Raw genomic sequence first — 23953 nt, 5'->3', positions numbered from 1 at the left:
TTTTTATTTTTAAATGAAACTTAGGTTTGAAATGCACTTCCTTACTACCTTTGTTAAATGTTATAGAACATTTTATTAGTTTATTTTAATCCTGTTGCTCTAGCTCATTAGTTATTGCTCTCTTATTGGTGATTCTTCATAATTATACCTCCAAGGTACTTTTGAATGCACAGTAAACTAGGCTCAATGAGGCTTTACAGGCTTCTTAAAAATCTTTTTGAACTCTATAAACTGTTTTATGAATCTATAATTCTGATACTGAGAGTGACTATGGGCAAACAAGTGTTTCTTCCAACTAGAATAGGATCGTTGAGAAATGTTTAAAATTATGAGTATGTCACATTATTATCTAACAACATACAGTAAGAATGAACATGGTATAAATAAGGAAACTGAAGAAAAGCTGTTGTGGCAAATGCTATAATTAACTTTCATTACAGTAACAACAGAAAGTAAGAGAACAGGTATTTCAGCAGGAGCTGATGCTAACATATTATGAGTGTCTTTGAACAGGACACTTGATTTTTGGATCTAAAAGCAAGCCACAGATTTTGCAAATAGTTCAGATTCTATTGAACTCAGGGCCTGTTCTTGAGAGATACTGAACACTTGCAGCTTCCAATACTGTCAGTGCAGTATTCCTGAACTTCTGTTAAACTCAGTGTTATGTTTACAGCATAGAAACAGGGAAGTGAGAGCAGTTTGTTTAATTCTTTCTGGAAAACTGAAATGTAACACCACTTTATTTTTTAAAATCCAAAATTTTAACACACAAGAACCAAAAACAAAGAGACACAGAATGCTGCTTCCTAAAACACAGAGGAACACATCATCCCATCTCACTCTAGGCTGGCTTTCTGAAGACTGCCTACAGTTCTTAAAGACCCAGATTTCACAGTTTCCTGCAGAGCACCCAAGCCTGCAACCAGGATCAGGAGACCCCTTACAAATTAAAGCGATAGCTTCTCATTTTAACACAGTTTTCAACACATTTCACTCAGAACATGCCTATTATGTACAATATGGAGACACCCCGGGGGAAAACAGAGGGTCTGAATCCCAAAGAATAAGCAATTGAATCAACTGATTACATACAATATTATTGTACTATAAAAGTGAATCGATTAAAGACTTTTAGGAAAGGCATGCTGGTCATGAATATCATTATGTGGCATAGGTATAAAGAGATATATGTGCTAGAATACGTTCATACAATATGCTGTGCAGAGAGTTGATAAGCCAGCCTGATTTACTCAAAGAGATGTGGATTTACCTGTCTAGGTCAATCTTTGTAAGCCAGAGGACAATGAAAGTATATTTATATATAAGGAAAACAAAGCAATCAAATTGGCAAGCAGCAGCTTGGTGAGCACACCGAGGGGGAACAGAGTCTGCCTCCCCACAAAGTCTTCCTTGCTCTTGATACAAAGAAAATGCACTTTGGAAAATATAAAGGCAATCAAAAAGACATTTTAGTTAACCAGGAAACAAAGGGAACAGTACACTTTGATTCTGTGAACATTGTGTCCCCTTGCCTGGAGGACTGGAGATGCTGGTAACTAGATGTGAGTAAGATAATTGCTTAGGCAAAGATTAAGTTTTACTCACTAGAAAGTTTTTTTTTGTTTTGTTTGTAACCATATCTCTTTTTCTCTTGTTTAGTATTACTTATATCTCTGCTCTTTGTTAATAAACTTATTCTTGTTTTATTACAAATCCATCTCACTGTTGTCTATTTCAGACAAATTTGAGTCTTCAGCTAAACTAACAGATGATATGTGATCTGTCTCTTTGGAGGCAGCAAACTTAATAATTTTGGAAAGTGTCCAGTGAGAGGGACTGGACACTACAAGGAGATGTCTTGGAAGAACTTGGACCTAGGGTTCCTTGATTGTACTTGAAACGCTAGGTTCAGACTGGTAGAGTGTTGAAAAGTTTGCTGGCAAGGCAGACAGGCTGGTGTGTCACAAAAGAGGACACATAGCTTAGCAACACCAAAGCTCTCACTGCTGCTAAGGCAGATTGGTAACAGTGGAACAGTTCTGGGTGTCCTGACCAGGACATCACATCCCCCAAACCTGCAAACAGGAACAAAGAAAACACCACACTTAGAATTTTCTTACTACATACAATAAAGAGGAAACAATACACTTAGAGTAATCATTTTAATACCTCATCTTTACTGGTTTAAAAAACTGACACTATCCTAGACTACTGATCTTTTGCAAACAATTCTCTCTCCACCTACCAGAAAAACCAATAATGGAAATCCATTCTATAAGCTTTGTGAACACATTCTGCCTAAATTTTTCTTCTTGACTAAAATGATGCTAGCCGATTCATTTGCTCTAGATTCAGCCTCTTGGAGAAATATTTTTTTCCTGTTTCTTGAGACAGTTTACGCTGTCAGAAAGTATGGGATATTTTTCTCTCTCCCTGACAAGCCCTCTTGAAACTTAAAAGCCTGTGGAAAAATCCGGTTATGAAAATTATCACTTCTCTTCAGAAGAGACAAAAGCCTCTGTTTTTAACAGTGGCCATGCTTTAGCTCCTCATACTTCTTGTAGGTGAATTGTCAAGCTTAAATGCCACCTTTGAATTATTGCTTTTTCTAATACAATTGAGAAAGTCCCTTTGAAGTCTGATGAGGAGAGTACTGGGAGAATCTTTTACAATGTTTCTTTTATAGATTTCTCTTTGGATAATTGATCCATATTCACAAAATGGAATCCCCCTGTTGTCATAGTTCATGAGTGCTTGCCATTAATTGGGTGTCATCCTTGCTAGAATTTGAAACCATCTCTTCTACACAGAGCATGATGCATGATTATTATTTTGTAGCTTGACAAAGATTTGTAGAACCTACTGTGGACTAAACTCTGCTCTCAGTGACATCCCTGAAAATGAGAGCAAAATATATAAGGGGATTCAGTTCTGTAATGCCTGGAAAATGAAGTTTTATTTAACTGCTTTCAATGACTATATTGTTGTAACGCAGTTTAATTTTTGTAAATTAAAAAAAATATGGATGGAATTTTTGAAGACACCCAATTCCCATTGACTTTCAATGAAAGCGGGAAGCGGCGTGGGCCGAGGGATGTGCTGGCCGCAGCTTCTCGCAGCCCCCATTGGCCTGAAGCAGCGAACCGCGGCCAGTGGGAGCCGCAATCGGCTGAACCTGTGGACACAGCAGGTAAACAAACCAGCCCAGCCCGCCAGGGGCCTTACCCTGGTGGGCTGCGTGCCAAAGGTTGCTGATCCCTGTGTTAGACTCTGAGCATGTGGGCAAGACACACCAGGAAGATACCTGGGCTTACCTGTAGTAAACTCTGAGCCCTCCCCATCTAGTGTCCTGTTTCTGGCCGTTGGGGCGTTTGGCTACAGGCAGTTGCCAATAGACCACATGCCATTGTAGGCAGTCCCACCATACCATCCCCTTCATAAACTTATCAAACTCAGTCTGCTCTCCTTGTAAGGCTGTTCCAGAACTTCACTCCTGTATTTGGTCATATAAAGGAGTAGAGGGGCAACAGATTTACAAGTGGAATGACCTTACTTTGTTGATACTTATCTTTATATTGCTTACGAGTCCCGAGTATCTGGGTGAGCAGAAGGTATGCATGATTAATATTTGAGAATACTGAGTCTAACAAATTTTAAGATAAATGATTATGTAGCATATATATATGTGTGTGTACATACACACACACACGTACATAGACACACACTGGAAGATATTTGCTGGCTATTTATTATTCACTTCTAAAACAAAGTCTTTATAGCTATCCAGTCAGGGGACAAAAAACAATCGTCCAGATTCTTCCAACTGCTTTCTAAAACTGGCAGGGCAAAAGAGGTGGAAAACCAGTTTAATCAACTGGTTGGAATTCCACTAATGCAGAGGTTATCCCTATATAGTGTAGAGCCACAAAGCAGGAGGAGTAGGCCTGGGGCCCTATGGCAGATGGAGAGATTTAGGGCTTCCACGTGGATACCCATGGCTTTGTGAGGACCACAGGAGATATACAGTATTTGAAAGAAAAACTTCAGCCATTTCTGCAGAGGACAGAGAATACAAATCTTCCCACTATGCTGGAACAATTTAGGTGATATTCCTTGATGAGAAATAATTTTCCTCTGCCCAGGCCTCCTGCAAATATTTCTCAGGAATGGTGAAATCCAGACAAAAATTGGGAAATCCAGCGAAACAGGGCACTTGGTTATTTCATACATAGGACACTCAACATATGAGATAAATCACTGAGCATTTAATTAAAGCAAAGCATCTACATGAGTTCAAGTGGGAACATGATCTTGGACAAGGAAAGGACTGAAAGTGATGGTGACAAAGAAGAAAAGTGGAATGAAGGTCAATCATAAGGAAGGGATATTGGTTAAAACTATTTATTTCCTAACCCTCAAAACCATTTTTTTAAATTTCTCAGTAAAATCCACCAGATAGATATAATGCATTTTTAATTAAGAAAGAGATGGAAATGAGTGGCTACCCTTGTTGTCTCCGAGGTAACTGTAGATCTTTCACTAATGCACTAAGTTTCCAGTTTTGGAAACTTCAATGTCTTCAATCTAATTTAAACTATTGTAACTCCGAGCAGAACTAAAGTATGCATAAGGCCAGATTCTGATACTCTTAGCCCTTGTCTATGCTTGTGGCAGTCTGTAGTGTACACAGGGCCGGCTCTGGCTTTCTGGCCACCCCAAGCAAAAAAAAAAACGCGGGGGCCAGGACAGCGAAGGGAAAAAAAACAGGGGGGGGGGCGGGGGCCGGGGGGCGGGGGGCCCCCCTGCCCTGCAGATGTGCCCCAGGTAGCGGGGGGAGGGGGGGGGGAAGGGAGCGGGAGCGGGGGGAGAGATAGAAGGGGGGCAGCCAGGGCTTCAGTGGGGCGCTGCCATGCGGCCCCACCCACCATGCCCCCTGCCGGGAGGGCTCCGCACCACTCCAGTCGGCTGGGAGGGAAGGACGCGGGCTGCCCTGTTGGGCTTGCTGCAGGGTGCTCCTGTCCTTCATGCCGCTGCCCCCTACAGGGCGGCCGGAGCGGAACAACAACAACAACAAAAAGCGGCCGTGCCGCCCTAGGATTGGGCAGAATGCCGCCTCCTACAAGCTGCCGCCCCAAGCACCAGCTTGCTCGGCTCATGCCTGGAGCCGGCCCTGAGTGTCCATATGCTGCACACACACCTAACACAAGTATAAATAGCTGCATAGACAGTGAGACACTCCTGAGGCAAGTAAAGACATGCCAGGACCTTAGGTTATGTACCCTACATGACTCTCTATACACCCAAGCAGTGCCTCCCACATTTTCACTGCTATATTTAGCCGTGTAGTTTCCACTGCCTCCCCACTGCCAGAGCCTTTCCCTGCACAGTGTCTTGCCCCAGCACATGGTGGTTCTAATACTAAATCCAGGGATGGATTCTTTAGTGGCTTTCTCTGTGTCAGCTCTTCTAAATGCAAGATCACATAGGGGACCTTTCTAGGATATTACTGCCTGATAAAACATGATCTCGCAAAGCTTCAAATATATTTTGAATTGAAAAGTCCCACAGCACCTCTGCAAGAAAAGTATGTTCTTCAGTGAAAATGAAGCTGAAGCTGTAACACAGGTTTGATGATTTATTCATTCAAGTAGGCCCAGTGTTTTGACCACAAACAGCTTTCCCCAGAGTTTACTTACTGGTTGAGTGTTCAGATGATCGTATTAAGTCTTTAAGACACCATCAGGGTCTGATGTCATTCAGATACCACTCAACTGTAAAGTGATGTGTCGGCACTGTAGTGCTTCCCAATGTTCCATTAGTATAGTTTCACAGCTCTTTTGGCGCAACCCTGCCTTTTTTTGTGACATACCCAGGGTCTGTGGCTTTTTAGAGCACATGTTCTCTATATTTCCTTTACAGAACAACAGTAAAGAGCAAATTCAATGATAAAGATCATTTTGGCATTTAGTTTTGTTTATGATCCAAAACTCCAACATAAGAGGAGGAAGATTAGATTGTTGCCATTGTACATTAAGTTCAAATGTTAAATTCCCAACATTATGACCATACCTGTATCTTATATGGTGCTTCAGTGATCCATGTAAGCTGTTGACATGTTATCTTTGTATGAGGAAACAATTTATTTGGGGCCATTTTAACACAATCTTGTTAACACATTTAGTTCTCACGCTCCAGTTAAGGGGGAATAAAATTGTGTGATTTCAAAACCACATGTAATCTTAGAGCAGCTAACAAGGAAACACCATGACTACTTAATTGTTCATTTACCAATCTTGGTGGGCAGTATGAGTTAGATAGTAAATCGTCATAAGGCACACGTGTCATGTGAATCAAGAAGAAAAAAAAAGTAGCAAAATAGACTGGGACTGTAATCCGCAACAAAGAGTGACTTCTAGCAAAGACATACTTATCAAAAGGTTTTCACTGAATTGATGTAAATATTGCTGTCTTTACACTCACAGTATAGTGCTGATGGCAAAGAGTTAGCAAGACGACTGAACCCTAAGATTAAAAAATATATATAAAGTACATTTAGCTCGCTAAATATTCAGACTAGTTGAACATAAGAATGGCCAACTAAGCTTGCAGACCAGCCTTGTGTACTTCTTGTCAGGATCACTGACTTTCATTGGGAGGGGTGAGCATGGCCTGGCTCCAACCACCGAGGTTCTGCGAGTGGTCCATCCCCCTCTGGGACATTGGGGGGCCACTCTGCCTCATTACAGACACCAAAACTATTTGCAAATTCAAGACAACTTTGCAAATTTTTCTGGTCAGAAAAAAATTGGAAATATTGAAATGGTTCATATTAGCATTTCCATCATAAAACATGTTGACTCTGCTTTTCAGAAAGAAATATCATTTCAGAATTTTTCCTCAATTTTGTTTAAACACATAAAAAAAATTAAAACCTCAGAATGAAACTTTTATTTTCTGGTTCATCCTGAAGCAAAACTTGGACATTTTGTTCCACTGAAATTTTGAACAAACTATTGTTTTTGGTTTTTTGGTTCTGCCACCAAACTGAAAAATTGATTATTCATGCAGCTTTTGTCAAGAACCATGAAAACCTGCCTGCAGTTCTCCACCAGTTTATATGCACTAGCACCCTGTTCTCTACTGCATCAGCCTTAATAACTTGAGGATGGATCAGGCAGTGTAGCGTCCCCCTAGAAGTGAGACCCTATCCCTATGTGCTCCACATTTCCAAGTTCATCATTTTAAAAGCAGGCCATTCTCCAGTTTTCTGGACAGGAAAATCACCTACGACTTTTCTGAACTGGTAAAACACATACACACACACTCTGGCTTAGACAGAGTTACCTGAATGTTATTCATATATATATATGAATAACATTCAGGTAACTCTGTCTAAGCCAGAGAATGTTGAGAGCTCTCGACAACTTTCCAGGAGCAAGCAGACAGACTAACAAACACATGGACAGGCAAACCTAGAGATGTAGCTCTGAACTTGGTCTTTAATATAAAAATAAGCATTCAAGTTCTCTAAGGAATTGTAAGAAGAAGGGTGCCGCCTAAACGGCTTGCTTCTAATAGGATTAATGAGTGCCGGACTTCATTAATTTTATATATTTGCTCTGAATTAGGAGCTCTGCTCATATGATTTGTAATGTAAAGCTAACATGGAGTTAGCTCACCGTAATCCTTAAGATGGAACATTTTTTTTTAATATTTCTTAGATCTAAGATCCCTGTGTATTTTTCTGCCCATAAAACTTTATTTTTTTAGTGCAGTACATATTTCAGCACCTTCATCAGGATTAATAATTATAATTAAACATGCAGTGTGCACTATCAAACAACTGCTGGCAAGAATTACATAGACTGAAAAAGATTGCAGAGATTTGAGATGTATCAACCATAGCTCATGGAATTACAGTTTGTGACTTGATTCTGCAACAATTGCTATTCTCAGTGAACCAAACTCTACACTCAACAATACCCATGTAAATGATTTCAGGTGAGTTAGATTTACATCACCGAGAACAGAATTTGGCTCAATAAGTTTATTCTTTGTTGTTCAGTGTAAGGATATTCTGCAGGGCTGGCCCTGGACCGGCTAGCATGTTAGGATACTGCTTATTTGTGTGTATGGTAGAAGGTAGGAGTGCCCTTTAAGGGGTAGACTTCATATTAAATTGACACAGTTGGAACTCATTCCAATGATAGCCCAGGAAAGATTAAAATCCAGGCCATATTTCTAGAGACAGTAGAACAACAACCACCCAACTTTCTAAACTCCCTGCACAGAGTGTCCTTTGTGAGACGAATTCAGAATACTGCTGCTGGCTCCTACTCATGGCATCCCAGTTGCTGGAACTTCTCAGGCACCTGCCTGACCCATTCGCCTTCCTAGCTTCCAAAGCCCTCCCGTTCTATCCTGGACATCAGCCTGGATAGGGCCATTGCATTTCACCCCAGAAATCTGTCCTGCCACACCACAATCAATGGTCTAACTTCCTAAACTCATAGTCATATATTTGCACTGCACACCGGGTTGTGGGGTCTTCTTCTTTCGTGGCCCATACCAGAATCTCCTCCTTCCTGCTTCTTGACCCTCCACTGGGCAGTGTAATATTCCCCCCAGAGTTCACAGATGGAAGATTTAAACAATTATTAAAACATTAAAGCTCATTAAGACACTGTTTGACCTATCGTTAGTGCAGTGACTGTAATTAAACCTTATAAGGAAATTAAACCCAAACTTGTCTTTCAATTTACATTTAGACTCAAATTTAAACCTAATCCTAACATGTAAACCTAAAAATTGAGAGAGAGAGACAAAGTCAGAGTGATCCATTCAATGCCGAGACTCACCTCATTTGCATTTTCTTTTTTTTAAAATCACAAGGACAAATTCTGCCCTCAGATATGCCCATGTAACTCTTGCTGATGTCAACTGGAGATGGAGACAATTATCCAAGGACAGAGTTTGGTTCCAGGGACCTGTACCCAGGGCCGGCTCCAGGCACCAGCTTAACAAGCAGGTGCTTGGGGCGGCCAAGGGAGAGGGGCGGCATGTGCGGCAAGTCCGTCACTCCCTCTAGGAGCGAAGGACCTGCCGCCAAACTGCCGCTGCCGATCACGGCTTTTTTTTTTTGCTTGGGGCAGCAGAAATGCTGGAGCCGGCCCTGCCTGTACCAAAAGCGAGATAAGTTGCAGTCCATTTAAGAATATTAGTTTGGAAGTAAAATTATGCCCCAGATGCCTTATTACATCATATGAAATATCCAATATGAAAATAAAGAATTTAAGTTGTGGTATTAAATCTTATAAAATTATCACGAGCACTTCAGACAACATTCAATACATTGTTTACACATCCCACACAATGCTCCATTGAACCTCCATAGACTAACTCACAGTAGGAGGAGAAGGAAGATCATAGAATATCAGGGTTGGAAGGAACCTCAGGAGGTCATCTAGTCCAAACCCCTGCTCAAAGCAGGACCAATCCCTAGACAGTTTGTTACTCCAGTTCCCTAAATGGCCCTCTCAAGGAATGAATTTACAACCCTGGGTTTAGCAGGCCAATGTTCAAACCACTGAGCTATCCCTCCCCCCAGATAGTCCTGCCTGTTCCTGCCTAGGCTCCAGACGAATCCTAGCAATGTTGGTCCTATCTCAGTCGATGTGGCATGATCCACTGGATGCCCTGCTCACAACCGATTTCTGGATTATACTCCAGTAGCTGGAAACTATTGGCATAATGTGTCCTTTACATCCAGCCTTCCCATTGCCTTTACATCTCATTATAATCAATGAGGCCACTTAGATGCCTGGTTCATGGTACAGAGGGGATTCATTTTTTTCCTCACATAAAACACAACAAGAACTTGGTGACATTGTCTTAGATCAATTGCTGTGTGGAGTAGCAATACGATGAGATCACTTTGTATCTCAAAAAGCTCCATAGAAAAAAGAAATAAATTCCTTCTTCTCTTTAATACCTTATTGTACAAAGCTTGCACATAAAGGTACTTTTATAAATGGGGGTATCTTATGTAATGTTAGCTCCACAGAGGTTTCACTGTCTGACACACAGTTATTCTTTAATCCTTTTTTTTTTGTTCTCTCATTGATAGTGAAACTGTATGTCCCTGTCTTCCCATCCTCCCTGTATCTTTAATTGGCAATAGACATCAGTATAAAACACAAACAAAAGTAATAAAATGTGCACTATCAGAGATAGCACTGCTGCATGAGGTATTATATAATGAAGGTAGTCTAAACCACAATGAAAATTCTCTTAATCAGCACCATGGGAGGTATATAAAAAAACAAGAAAGGTTGAATAAATATATTCACTATTGTGGAAATGCCCTGAACTATGTCAAATAGACGTAGCTGCCACTTAACACAAAGGCTCCAGCTAAATCAGAAACAAACAAACAAACAAACCAAAAACCTTTGTATAAAATAATATAAAACAACTGCCCTGTTAAGATTTAAATCATGGAAGAACATGGTTTAGTCAGTGCATAGATCAGTGAACAAGAAGTTATGACTCTGTGGACAGAGACCCCTATTTTCCACAGCCACAAAATCTGTCAAATTCATCTTCAGAGAAGAACTGTGCTTGAGAACATTAGCTTTAATTTTAAAGAAAATTAAGCTTCCAGTCTCTAGATCAGTGGTGGGCAACCTGTGGCCCGCGGGCTGTACACGGCCCGTCAGGGTAATCTGCTGGTGGACTGTGAGATGGTGTTTAAATTGACCGTCCGTAGGCACAGCCACCCGCAGCTCCCAGTGGCCGCAGTTTGCCGTTCCTAGCCAATGGGAGCTGCGGGAAGTGGCAGCCAGCAATTCCCTGCAGCCTTTGCTGCTTCCCGCAGCTCCCGTTGGCCGGGAACGGCGAACTGTGGCCACTGGGAGCTGCGGATGGCTGTGTCTACGGATGGTCAATGTAAACACTGTCTCGTGGCCCACCAGCAGATTACCCCGACGGGCCTCGTGCAGCCCGCGGGCTGCAGGTTGCTCACCACTGCTCTAGATTTATGAACAACCTTAAGGTGATGTTAACATTATTGTTAAGCTGATGCCCTTAAGTACTGGGCACAATAAACTCATATCATGACATAACTGTTTTTATTCAAGGCTGCTTCTTTAGGAAGTGCTTAAAATCACCATCCAGGCAAGCAACATAGTTCTTACTGCTTCATCAGCTTGTAGAGATTTCTCTTCACCACAGTTAGGAGGGTTGTGGCTCATGTCTTAGCTATATTGGTTGGGATGCAGTTTGTGTACAGTGCACTACATGTACTTCATGTAGCCACAGGTGCAGCATAATGGCCATAGCCAAGGCCAGGGGGGTGTTGTCAGAATTCTGGTATTCCTGACCATCTGGGGCTCCTGCACATTACAGCAGCCTTGCATCGTTGCCATAGATAACTCTGCCATTCAGTATAGCTAGAGCACAGAAACTCCACCCTCTCCTGATACGGCAGAAAGGGATCTAGGGGTTATAGTGGACCACAAGCTAAATATGAGTCAACAGTGTGATGCTGTTGCAAAAAAAGCAAACATGATTCTGGGATGTATTAACGGTGTGTTGTGAGCAAGACACGAGAAGTCATTCTTCCGCTCTACTCTGCTCTGGTTAGGCCTCAGCTGGAGTATTGTGTCCAGTTTGGGGCACCGCATTTCAAGAAAGATGTGGAGAAATTGGAAAGGGTCCAGAGAAGAGCAACAAGAATGATTAAAGGTCTTGAGAACATGACCTATGAAGGAAGACTGAAAGAATTGGGTTTGTTTAGTTTGGAAAAGAGAAGACTGAGAGGGGACATGATAGCAGTTTTCAGGTATCTAAAAGGGTGTCATAAGGAGGAGGGAGAAAACTTGTTCACCTTAGTCTCTAAGGATAGAACAAGAAGCAATGGGCTTAAACTGCAGCAAGGGAGGTCTAGGTTGGACATTAGGAAAAAGTTCCTAACTGTCAGGGTGGTTAAACACTGGAATAAATTGCCTAGGGAGGTTGTGGAATCTCCATCTCTGGAGATATTTAAGAGTAGGTTAGATAAATGTCTATCAGGGATGGTCTAGACAGTATTTGGTCCTGCCATGCGGGCAGGGGACTGGACTCGATGACCTCTCGAGGTCCCTTCCAGTCCTAGAATCTATGAATCTATGAATCTGCCGCAAGCCATGCCTCCAATTTGCCTCTAACCTGGGGTTTGTATGATCACCTATGCCAGTGGCTCTCACCCTTTCCAGACTACTGTGCCACTTTCAGGAGTCTGATTTGTCCTGCGTACCCTCAAGTTTCATCTCACTTAAAAAAACTACTTGGTTACAAAAATCATACAAAAATACAAAAGTGTCACAGCACACAATTACTGAAAAATTGCTTACTTTCTCCTTTTACCATATAAATATAAATATTTATCAATTAAAATATAAATACATTTCAGTGTATAGTATATAAAGCAGTATAAACAAGTCATTGTCTATATGAAATTTTAGTTTGCACTGACTTCTCTAGTTCTTTTTATGTAGCCTGTTGTAAAAGTGGGCAAATATCTAGATGAGTTGATGGAAGACGTTTGCATACCCCCAGGAGTATTCATACCCCTGGTTGAGAACCACTGTCCTATGCTACCCCTGTGGTGCTGAGGGAATTCCCAAGGGCCCTGATCCACCTGCCATTTAACACTGCAGTAGTGGCATAAAGGGACTATACAGGGGGAAACAGACTCAGGATGAAAACATTGATGTGCATACCCCTCCCCCCATCAAAAACTATGAGTCACTGAAGTTCCACCTAATCTCTGTTTTGAGCGCTTAAGTGGAACATAAATAAACCACAGACCTTGTGTGACCTCTGCTTTGGAGATAAACACTTTTGTGTAGACATTCGGGAATTTTACAGCCCCAGAGCCTGAGTCCAGCTAGCCTGAATCCGCTGACCTGGGCCAGCACAGGAATTTAACTGCTGTGTAGACATACCCTTTGAGTATGCCCCTCATGTGCCATGGACCAGACAAGAGACTATCATTTAATTTTCCAAACAACTTCATATTTGAAGTAAATCTTAAACCATGCTAGGATTTACAGTGCTATTAAAAGCTCTATGAAGTCAGTGGCAGTGCTGACCCATATTTGCAGCAATTAAGAAAATACAATTAAACACCAATTATAATTAATCCTACCTCCCCCTATTTCCCACATATAGCACAAGTACAATTATTTTATAGTTCTTTGAAGTAGGAGAAAATACATTAACCAAGAGGGGAAATATAAAGTACAATACAGTAGCTACATGCAGAAAGTCATTTTGCATGATTATATAGAGAACCTCATGGCAAAAGCTGAGATATTAAAAACACTTTTCATTAGATTTCTCAATTCACTTTTATCTTTAAAGGTCTGCTTTCTTCCCCTAGGACACTTTACAAAAAGATCAGCTGCTACACATCAAAAATTGTGCTTACTTGGAAACCAGGTTGTGAAAGTTTCAAAAGGCTTGCTTGGTGTGAAGCTAGGTAGATCTTAAAACAAAACAGAACAAAATAATCCAACCACCTTCAATTTTTATTCAGTCAAGTAAATTCAAGTCAGCAAAGAAAAACAGTGGGAAAATGAGGTCAAAGAGAAAAATAACAGAAAAGAAAAGAAATAAAGAAGCACAAAGAAAAAAATGTGTTATCTGAACATGCTGTTTCAGTGAATGAGCTGCCAACAGACTAAAAGGGCGATCTTAAAAAAAATCACTAAAAACAAAAAAACAAAACAAAAAGTTTTGGCAACAATGTTTTCAATATGAACCCTCTAGCAACAATTTGTATGGGAAAAGGAAGAATTAATTGTGATCGGCAGTTAAATAGTAATGTAATCACCTTTCAAATGATTTACTCATGGAGCAAGGACTACTAGAAAAGCTTTACAAAGGGTAAATAAATAAAATTTCTCCATGCCATTCTAAAGTAGTTATTATTTTGCCCATTTTACATATTAGGCCCCGAGTGACTGTGACTTACCAGGGTTACTCAGGTGGCAAAGTTAGAATGGGAATCCAGAAGTTCTGAGATCAAATCTCCTGCTACAGGAGTAGTAGCAGCCTGTAGCCACTAGATTATGCTCCCTCCATTGATGGGACAACATAATGAAAAAGCTCCATTCTCGGACTGAGGATAAACACAGTTCAAATGGGTAACTGAAATGTGGAGGTGGATATTACAAATTTATCAGCAATAGCAGCATACTGGAATCTTCTTTTGTGTTTGTTCTAACAAGACCAGAGATCCAGACATCAAAATCATTACAGAGATGGAAAATTCCCCTGGGCAATGATAATCAAAAGTCAGAAAATGGTTGAGGTTCAAATGTGAGGTTCTAGATTTCCTGTAAATTATAGGTTTTGTGGGTCTTCCTCTCCCTTTTCTCCAATATGTTTGTCTAGAAGTTTCTGGTGTTTTCTTTTTAGATCTAATTAGTTAGCAATATCTTCCTGGTATTTTTTTCTCACCTGTTAAAGCATGAAATCCAAATAATATGTTTCTGTTCCAGAAACTGAGATTTATATTTGATATATATTTAACATTTGCATCTCAACATACTGGGCAATATTTTCTTAAAATGAGGCATATTTATCAGGGGTTGCAGCTCTTCAACCCCAACACATGTTTTTTATCTCCAAAAATTACTCAATACAATCTTGATCAAAGGAGAAAGAAAACAGTTGGATCCGATGAAATTGGATGAAAATTGACTGAGGTTCAGAATACTGCCATTTAATGTTAATGAAGCAACTGTACCAGTTACAAGCAGTCAATCATCCAGTGGAAGAAAATAGAAGTCAGAAATTAAAGGGAAAGGGGAGGGATTTGGAAAAAAAATAGCAAGAGCAAAAACACAGAAGATGGGATGGTAGGAGAAGAGAAAAAATCTAGGGGGGAAATGGAGTGTTGGATAAACATTCAGAAGCAAAAATAGACAAACCAGAAGAGTATGAGAAAAGTTTCATAATTTAATGAGTATAACAAAGATCTATGGCACATACACAAATGTGAAACAATAGTAACATAGTACATTTAATATAGTAATTAGATAAATATACTTGGTACTAATTTTTACCCTAAGATCTCCAAGTATTTTTATAGTAATTAAAGTATGGTTCCACTCCATAAAGTGACTCTCTAAAACTGGCACTGAGTTTCCATGTTCATAGTGATTCACAAAATTGATGTCAAATTTACTCATTGTTGAGATAAATAAAAATGTGTTTCTTCTAAATGCTGTCCCTGTTTACTCATGGTTGGGTCTCAGAACCAAGCTGGATATTTTCTTTCATCCTTTCTCAAACAAAAATATTACATAGGTCTTGTTAGAATTTGTTCAACTTTTTCATCCATTCAAAAGAAAGAAGTTTCAGTGAAAGAAATTTTTCACAAGAACAAATAATTTCTGTTTTTTTTCAAAATTAAAAAAAAAAACATTTTTTGTGTAAAATGAAAAATTAAAATTTTTCATTTCACTATAATAAGGTAATTTCTCAAGTGGGAGTGTGTGCGAGGGTGGAAGTGAGGTTTTTACTCACGAAAGCTTATGCCCAAATAAATCTGCTAGTCTTTAAGGTGCCACCAGACTCCTTGTTGTTTTTGTAGATACAGACTAACACGGCTACCCCCTGATACTTGTGCGAGGGTGGGTTTTTTAAAAACAATTTCCCTCCCTTTTCCTACTGGAAAAAAGTAAAATAAATATTAGGAGAAATAGAGGGGAAAAAACACTCTTGCTTGCATACTTGTTCTCATTGGAAAAGTGTGAAAAAAATTAAAAAATGTGAAACAAAGTGAATTTCTCTCTCTCCACATTCTCCTACTGAAATACAAACAAACAAACAAAAAACAAAATCCATTTTTTCCCACTGAAGTGAGAGGGAAAAATATGCATTCAACATGGAATTTTTCAAAGAGAAACATTTTTTGAAAAGTAAAATTTTCATTTTCTAAACATTCATGTTTCAAAAATCTAAAATCTAAAAAAAAAATCTGAAAATGTTCAAGTGAAATGAAAACTTCCTATTTTATTTCACTGCTCTCCAGAACCTAAAATGAAATTCAAGATTCCTGCATCTCAACATTCCTCTGCAGTCAGCAAACAGCCATGAAAGGTAAAGGCAAGAAGAGAAGGTAGTCAATCTTTTTTTCAAATAAGTGAAATTCACAGAAAAATGCATAAGAAACTTCAAAGTACTCATGTTCTATTATTCCTGATCCCTGCCAGAATCAGATTCTGTCTAAGAGCTGCCACTTAGTACCCTGAAAAAAAGTAATATTACCTCTAGTCATCTCTTCCACTATTTTCAGTTGGTTAATCAATTATACAAAAAAATTAAAAATAATAATTTTACTATAGTAGAACCTCAATTGTATGAACATGAATCTTACCAACAATTAGTTTTACAAGCCATTTTTCCTGACCGGGGGAAAAAATAACAAGGTTAGTTATCTCATTGCTGGCACATGATGGCATATATAACATTAGTGGACGTGCAGGTGAATGAGCCCTTGATGGTGTGGCTGATGTGGTTGGGTCCTCTGATGGTGTTGCCAGAGTAGATATCTGGCGTCCACTAATGTTATATATGCCATCATGTGGCAGCAATGCCCCTCTGCCATGTACATTGGCCAAACCGGACAGTCCCTCCGCAAAAGAATAAATGGACACAAATCGGACATCAGGAATGGTAACATACATAAGCCAGTAAGTGAACACTTCAATCTCCCTGGTCATTCTATAACAGATTTAAAAGTCACTATCATTGAACAAAAAAACTTCAGAAACAGACTTCAAAGAGAAACAGCAGAACTAAAATTCATTTGCAAATTTAACACCATTAATCTGGGCTTGAATAGGGACTGGGAGTGGCTGGCTCATTACAGAAGCAGCTTTTCCTCTCCTGGAATTGACACCTCCTCATTAATTATTGGGAGTGGACTACATCCACCCTGATTGAATTGGCCCTGTCAACACTGGTTCTCCACTTGCGAAGTAACTCCCTGCTCTCCATGTGTCAGTATATAATGCCTGCATCTGTAACTTTCACTCCATGCATCTGAAGAAGTCGTTTTTTTTACCCACGAAAGCTTATGCCCAAATAAATCTGTTAGTCTTTAAGGTGCCACCGGAGTCCTTGTTGTTTTCAACAAAGAAGAGAGTTCTTAATCCAGAAAGTTTAAAACCTACATGCCAGACAGACTGCAATATGTGGAGGAAACAGAAAAATGAAGTGGGGCTAGGTTGGGAGGGTGAGGTTACCACACAGCAAACAGTTTAGCATAAAAACCGAAATGTCAGCTCACCAGCTGTACAGCCAATGCCAGATAGGAGATGTGGGCTTAGAGCCAAGAGGGTCAACAGATTCAGTGTCAACCCACTCTGCTTTTTGGAAAGTCATTCAACCTCAGGCAGCTCCTATGAAAATCTCCTGCTTCCATAGTCAGTGTTGAGGTAGAGAAATTCATAAAGCAATTAAAAATGCCTGCAGATAAGACATTCCAAACATTGCAAAGACGAAGAGCATCTTACCTTTAGCTGGTTGTTTTACATTGGAAGGCGGGATGTGGAGTATGACAATGAGTAAGAAACTGCTGAAGCCACACCCAAATGAAAAACAGAAGTCACCAATTATCTGCCCAGTTCCAGCCTGCAATCATTCCCAAATGGTGCAACCATATTGTTGTCTTAATGATCAGAGACCAGAGGTATTTTCTATGTCATGATATAAATGATAGATTTCACAAAGCACAGGATGACATGGGCCCATTCACATAAAACAGAGTTCACAAGTACCATGCAATTGTTTCTTTGTGTCTTAGGATTTTGTATAGATACCTATCACAATCGTATTCCCATATAAAAACAATGAAAAGAGGAATTAAAATAATTGAGCCAACCTCACAGAATGCATAATTAGCAGCAAAATGGCACAATCAAAGTGGGACAAGGTAGGTGCCTTGTCTCTCAGTTATCCTGGGACCAACATGGCTACCACAACACTGCATACAACAATCAAAGTGGGTCTCAGCTCAAGATATGTTAGTTATTTTCTTTTTCTAGGCAGGAGCTAATTAACTAGCTATCACAATACAGCAAACTCAGCCACTGGATAAATACATTTCCAGATCACAAATATAAAGAGCACATAAATATTCAAACTATGGAGGTTGTTATTTTGCTAAGGCAAGACCAGACCAATCCTTTTAAGTATTCTGTCTGTCTCAGAAGGCAGCTGTTCTTACTTACCAGAAATGCAGTAAGATTTAGCAGTACTAGAGACTAAACTAATGTTGCTCAAAACCAAAAGGCTCCCCCTGTGCACTGAGACATGTCTCTGGCATTAGGCTAAAGTTTTAATGTATGCTACTGCTATCTGTGATATTCCAGGACTGCCTTGTAAATGAGATGCAACATCTTGGGGATGGAAAAAATAAACAAACCCATACAGACTCATTATGCTGGTTCCAATGTGATGACATTTTCGACAACCAGAGGGTTTTTATTTGCTTCTTTGTTTTACTGAGATAAATGTGTTTGAAATACCCTTTCCAAATACAGAAACAATCACTTAACAACTAAAATTTAAATAAGATCGAGCATATTTAGAGCACTATTATTCAAGATTGTTGTACATAGTATTTTCCTTTTTATTTGCAATGTGCTTTGTTATTACAAAAATGTGTTAAACTTACACTCCAACATATTCATTTTGTAAAACTAGACTTTAATAAACTGGTCAATTTCAAACAAGAAAAAATATGAAGCAGAAATATATATTGATATCTTGACTTGTGTGTTCTCACCACAACCATGGTTATAACAATGCTTTGCACTTAACCAGGAGCTCTTTGTGAACGCTTATCAAATAGCTGAGAAAAAAAATTGGTTGGTGGGACTAGAAGCTCTGTGGTAGTTCCTTCTCCCTCAACAGCTGCCCTCTAAACAAGCCCACTGTGGAGTGGTAGTGGCATTATGACATCAGAAACAAATCTCCTGCCCCCCTCCCCCCCCGCTCCCTCATCTCTCTTCCTTCTTCTCCCATGTTCTCCTCTTTCTTTTGTAACCCCTGCCCTTTGGCACCATTTCCCAGCATGCTTGACATTAAGTTGGGAGCAGAATAGACTAAGAACTCCCACTGAGGCCAATAGGGAGGCTTCTGCTGGAGTCATCTGGACAAGCAGTTTGCTGGGCCATAGAGGAGCCAGGGCTACTCAGCCCTTCAGAGGGAGGGGACAGCTTTACTCAGGGCTGGTCTAAACTATGGGGCTAAGATGATCTAAGTTACGCAACTCCAGCTATGTGAATAATGTAGCTGGAGTCGATGTACCTTAGGTTGACTTATTGCATTCTCTGCACCACACTGGGTCGACAGGAGAAACTCTCCCATCTACTTTCCTTATGCTTCTCATTCTGGTGGAGTACCGGAGTCGATGGGAGAGCATTTGGCAGTCGATTTAGCGGGTATTGACCCGCTAAATTGAACCCCGGTGGATTGATTGCTTCTGCATCGATCCACAGTAAGTGAAGACAAGCAGTCAGAGTTTAGTTTCAGTTTTGAGTTTGGGAACTGAGTGAATCAGAACAGCACAGGGAACCCTGTTTAACAGCACCTTCCCACAAAGGGAGTCTTTGAACTGCTGTGGGATCTAGTGCATGGGCCAGGCAGCTCCAATCCTGCGGAGACCATTGTCCACAATGACAGAGAGCTGACCCAGGGCTGGCTACTGTGAGTCAGCTGATATCTCCACAGGACTCCAGACCAGGGAGCCAAGAGAGGACTCTGCCCCACCCAAGGGTGAAGACATAGTAAGGAGACCCTTCTAGTTTAAGCCATCCAGTGTTCACAGTGTTGCAGTTCTTGTCTCCAGACTCATACCCAGTGTCAAGGAGGGAACTGAGGGTTGGGAGAAGATGTAGGGAATTGGTTGATTTGATAATGTTTAGTACTTATTAATTAACCCTAACCCTTTCCTTCCACAGATTCTTTTTTATCCTGGTCCCAATAATGTCGGGCTTTGCTACACTATTATTGTCAAATATGCTTTTTCTTTTGCTGGTGTTTGTGTTAATGCACTTTATTGTTTCTTGTGTACAGGGCTTTATATTCCTTGCCAGCTGTGGTATTCATTCTCCCAAAGGACAGCACCCCTTGCCTCTCAGGCACAATGAGAGGTTTCCTTGGATGGAGACACCAGGTATCACAGAAAAAGAATGCAAGAACCAACCCATGCTCGGAGAGGGGAGAAGCCACTCCATGTGGCAAGTACCAGGGAGGAGGCTTGAGCCACACCTTAGGGGAGAGGCTACACTTTTATTTGCATATTGCATATTGCAGTTGTACTGCTTTAAATATAATCATTTGTTACAAAATCTATCCTCCTTGTCAATTAATTTGCACACTGCAATCTGATTGGTTTAAATACCCACCTACTTAAAGGAAACATATTGTGCGGAATATAGATTTTGATAATAACAGTATTTGGTAAAATAATTATCTCCATTTTACAGATGGGTAAAGTGAAGGGCCAAATGATTAACCCATAGTCAATGAGAGATGGAACTAGAATCCTAGATGAAATCCTAGCCCCACTGAGGCAATCTGTTTTACCATTGACTTTAATAGGGCCAGGGAATTCATTCCCTAAATCAAATCCCATGGGTTAAACATTAGACTATATTTAGAACAATACTGCAAACAGTACTGTGCAAGAGTGTCTGCTATGCCTGTCTGAATACAGACACTGAATTTATCCACTGTATCCACCAGCAGTCATGACAGCAAAATATTGACTCTTTGGTGACAAAGTGTTTTACTTCTGATATCTGACCACTCACAGCAATGGAGTCATTTCTGAATGGTGGAAATGGGACCCACAAACAAACAAACATAAGGCTGAAAGAAACCCGCAGAGGTCATCTCATCCTTTCTCATCCTGGATTCAGGATTAAATACACTGTGGACTCCAAGCATACAGTGAATTCCTCTTGCCTTTCTTCCCAAATAACACGGTGCTTTAGTAAAGATGTCAGTTTCATTGCCCTGAATAAAGTGTGTTAACATCAGTGGGCGTCTTGAGTGCATTGAGTACAGATAGTAAAAGAAATATTTATTTTCTTCCTGATTTACATTAGAGATCCCTTACTAACTGGAAAATGATTTGTCTGATTATGAGACACTTTTCAATACTATGTTAGTGTCAGGTAAAAGATATCTGCAGGTATCTAGCATGTTCCTCTCACAATATACATTCACAATAGTTATTGGTTTGTATTAAAAACTGCTAAACCTGTAGCAATAACCTCATGGCTAGTTCTAGAGGTATTGTGATAACTGGGCCTACAAATGTAGTATCATTGTAAATTCAATTGTAAGTATATAAAATTTCATAAGGTGTTACAATAATATATAACAATAAATATTCATGTTGCTTTCAATAATAAATGTTATGAACAGGTGCAAAAAACTAAGTCCAAAAAAAATTAAGTCCCCATCCCCCCCCCCCCCCCCCCCCCCCCAAAAAAAAGCCACATTGATATAATTCAATGAGTATGTTGAAATCATGCTCGGTAAAACTTGACAATATACAACCAAAAATTGATGAACCAAAATTGATGTGTTGGATATTAATTCTAATTGGTTGACAAAATAATGATGGGGTGGGCTATTCGTTCCCTTTCAGAGTCCTTAAAGAGACTTTGGGAGGAAAATATGTCAGAACAGATGGAGGCTACTGGAGCGAGCTTCACTATCATGTAGGGTGACCAGATGGCCCGATTTTATAGGGACAGTCCCGATTTTTGGGTCTTTTTCTTATATAGGCTCCTATTACCCCCCCACCCCCATCCCGATTTTTCACATTTGCTGTCTGGTCACCCTACTATCATGGCTGCCAGCCCCAGCATTTCTTAGGAGCCGAGGTCTTCATCATCCTAATACTGAGACATGTCCTGATCAGACTAGGCAAGAGGGAGGGATCCAGATGACATTGCCACCCCTACCCGCTCCAACTGAATCTCAACCACTACCTAAGATGAAGTGGGATTGGATTTTAATGACAGAAGCAACAATAGTTCCAGCTTATCTCAACTAACTTCTTTTACCCAAAATAGCAGTTATTACCATATCTGATACTATCTAAGACTATCAAACCCGGTGGGAGGGGGCTGCCTTCTAGAATCTCTCTCTAGCTAAAAGGGAGAGAACAATAAATGTAAAAATGAAAGCCACATTTAGTATTTTACATTTCAAATGCTTTAACTGTTTTTCCCTTCTTTTCTATATCTTAAAAAAAAATTAAAAGGATATTTAATGGTGTGTTTGTCTTGGTACTAAGCTGGCTGATATCTCTGTATAACAAATAATGAACCATGTTTAACACTGTTCATGTTGGACAGTGACTGGATTATGTTAACACCTTTGGCCCATTTATTCCATCTAAATTAATACAACAGAGGTCAGCCATGTTTCAGGTTCACTGATCTCACAGTAGAATTCCAACTATAAAAATCTGTGAGTTCCATCAATGTTTGTCTGAACAGAGAAATTCATTTTAAGTGTGTTCTATCACTCAACACCTATATACTCAAAATGCTCCCTGAACCATTAACAGCATGAATGGACCCAGTAAAAAGTGGATTTTATCTGCTAAGAAGAGGTATATTCTGAGGGGAATGGTCCCATAACATCTCACAAGTTAATGGCAAAACAAAATCTGTCCACTTAAGGATTTGCCTTCATATCAAAGTCTGTGGGGTTATAGAAGCTAATGGAAATCTTCAGCCTTCAAAAACCTATTATTTAAGATTTCGTTTGTAAATACCATTTTTAGTTTGTTCTAAATATACACAACTTCAAAGTTTTGTTCCTTAGCAAAAGCTCAGACATTAGACAAGGTCATATCAATTAGTAGTTGCAGTTGCTCATAAAGGAAAGAACAGCTTATTTGAATGCATGTATGACTTAGTAATTATTATTTTGGATCATATTGTTAATACAGCTGGAAATTCAAGAGCACACAATGACATTTTTTGACCAGCTCCATTCAATAAGTAAACATTTCAAAAGAAACAAAAAATGTTGATTTCATTCAGAATATTTAACAAGTTTTTGTTTGTTTGTTTGTTTATTGAGAAATAAATCATTTTGTGTTTGGGGGAGAAATTCACTTACTTTTTTCCTCTAGAAAAAGGGACAGGCAAAAATAAGTTAGAGAATGTTACCTCCCCTTTCTCTCTCTCGTTTACTCCTTTCTCTTTGTCCAGTGGGGGAAAAATAGGGGGGAAGGTGAAAAAAATGAGCGGAAATGGGAATTTTACCAGAAAATATTTAAAAAAAAATGTTTGATTTTTTTTCTTTTTTAAAACTTTTTTTTTATTGTTTACATATAAAATATTAAAATATAAACCAAAACATATATATATATATATATATATATATGCACAAGATGGAAATATGATATAAATAATAAAATTTAACACTTATTGTTAGTAAAACCTGGAAAAAACAAAACAAAACCTGAATTCATAGAGGTCATGCGGAGCATTAATTATTAAAGTGACTAAACAGATAAATAAGTGAGAACATAACCTATGAGTATTGGGGACTAATATATTAAACTGCAAAGGTATGCAATAGTTTCATGTGTGTCTCTTATTTTTTTCCCCAAGCATTTCTATTAGACACAGTCATTTTTTTCCCATTAAAGCAGTAGTAGAGAGCTCACTAAGCCAGTCTGTTTATGGAGGAGAAAATTTGAAATTTTTCATTTAGAAACTTTCTTTGAATAAACAAAAAAAAGTTTAAAATGAAAATTTTCTTGTGAACATTTCTATTTAATCAAAAAACTTTATTTCTTCTAAAAAGCTTTTTTTTTTTTTTTTTTTTTTTTTTTTTTTTTTTTTTTTTTTTT

Source organism: Terrapene carolina, unplaced genomic scaffold, assembly GCF_002925995.2.
Source record: "Terrapene carolina triunguis isolate 2854851 unplaced genomic scaffold, T_m_triunguis-2.0 Scaffold17, whole genome shotgun sequence".
Taxonomy (NCBI): Eukaryota; Metazoa; Chordata; order Testudines; family Emydidae; genus Terrapene; species Terrapene triunguis.
Note: the sequence above shows the minus strand (reverse complement) of the source record.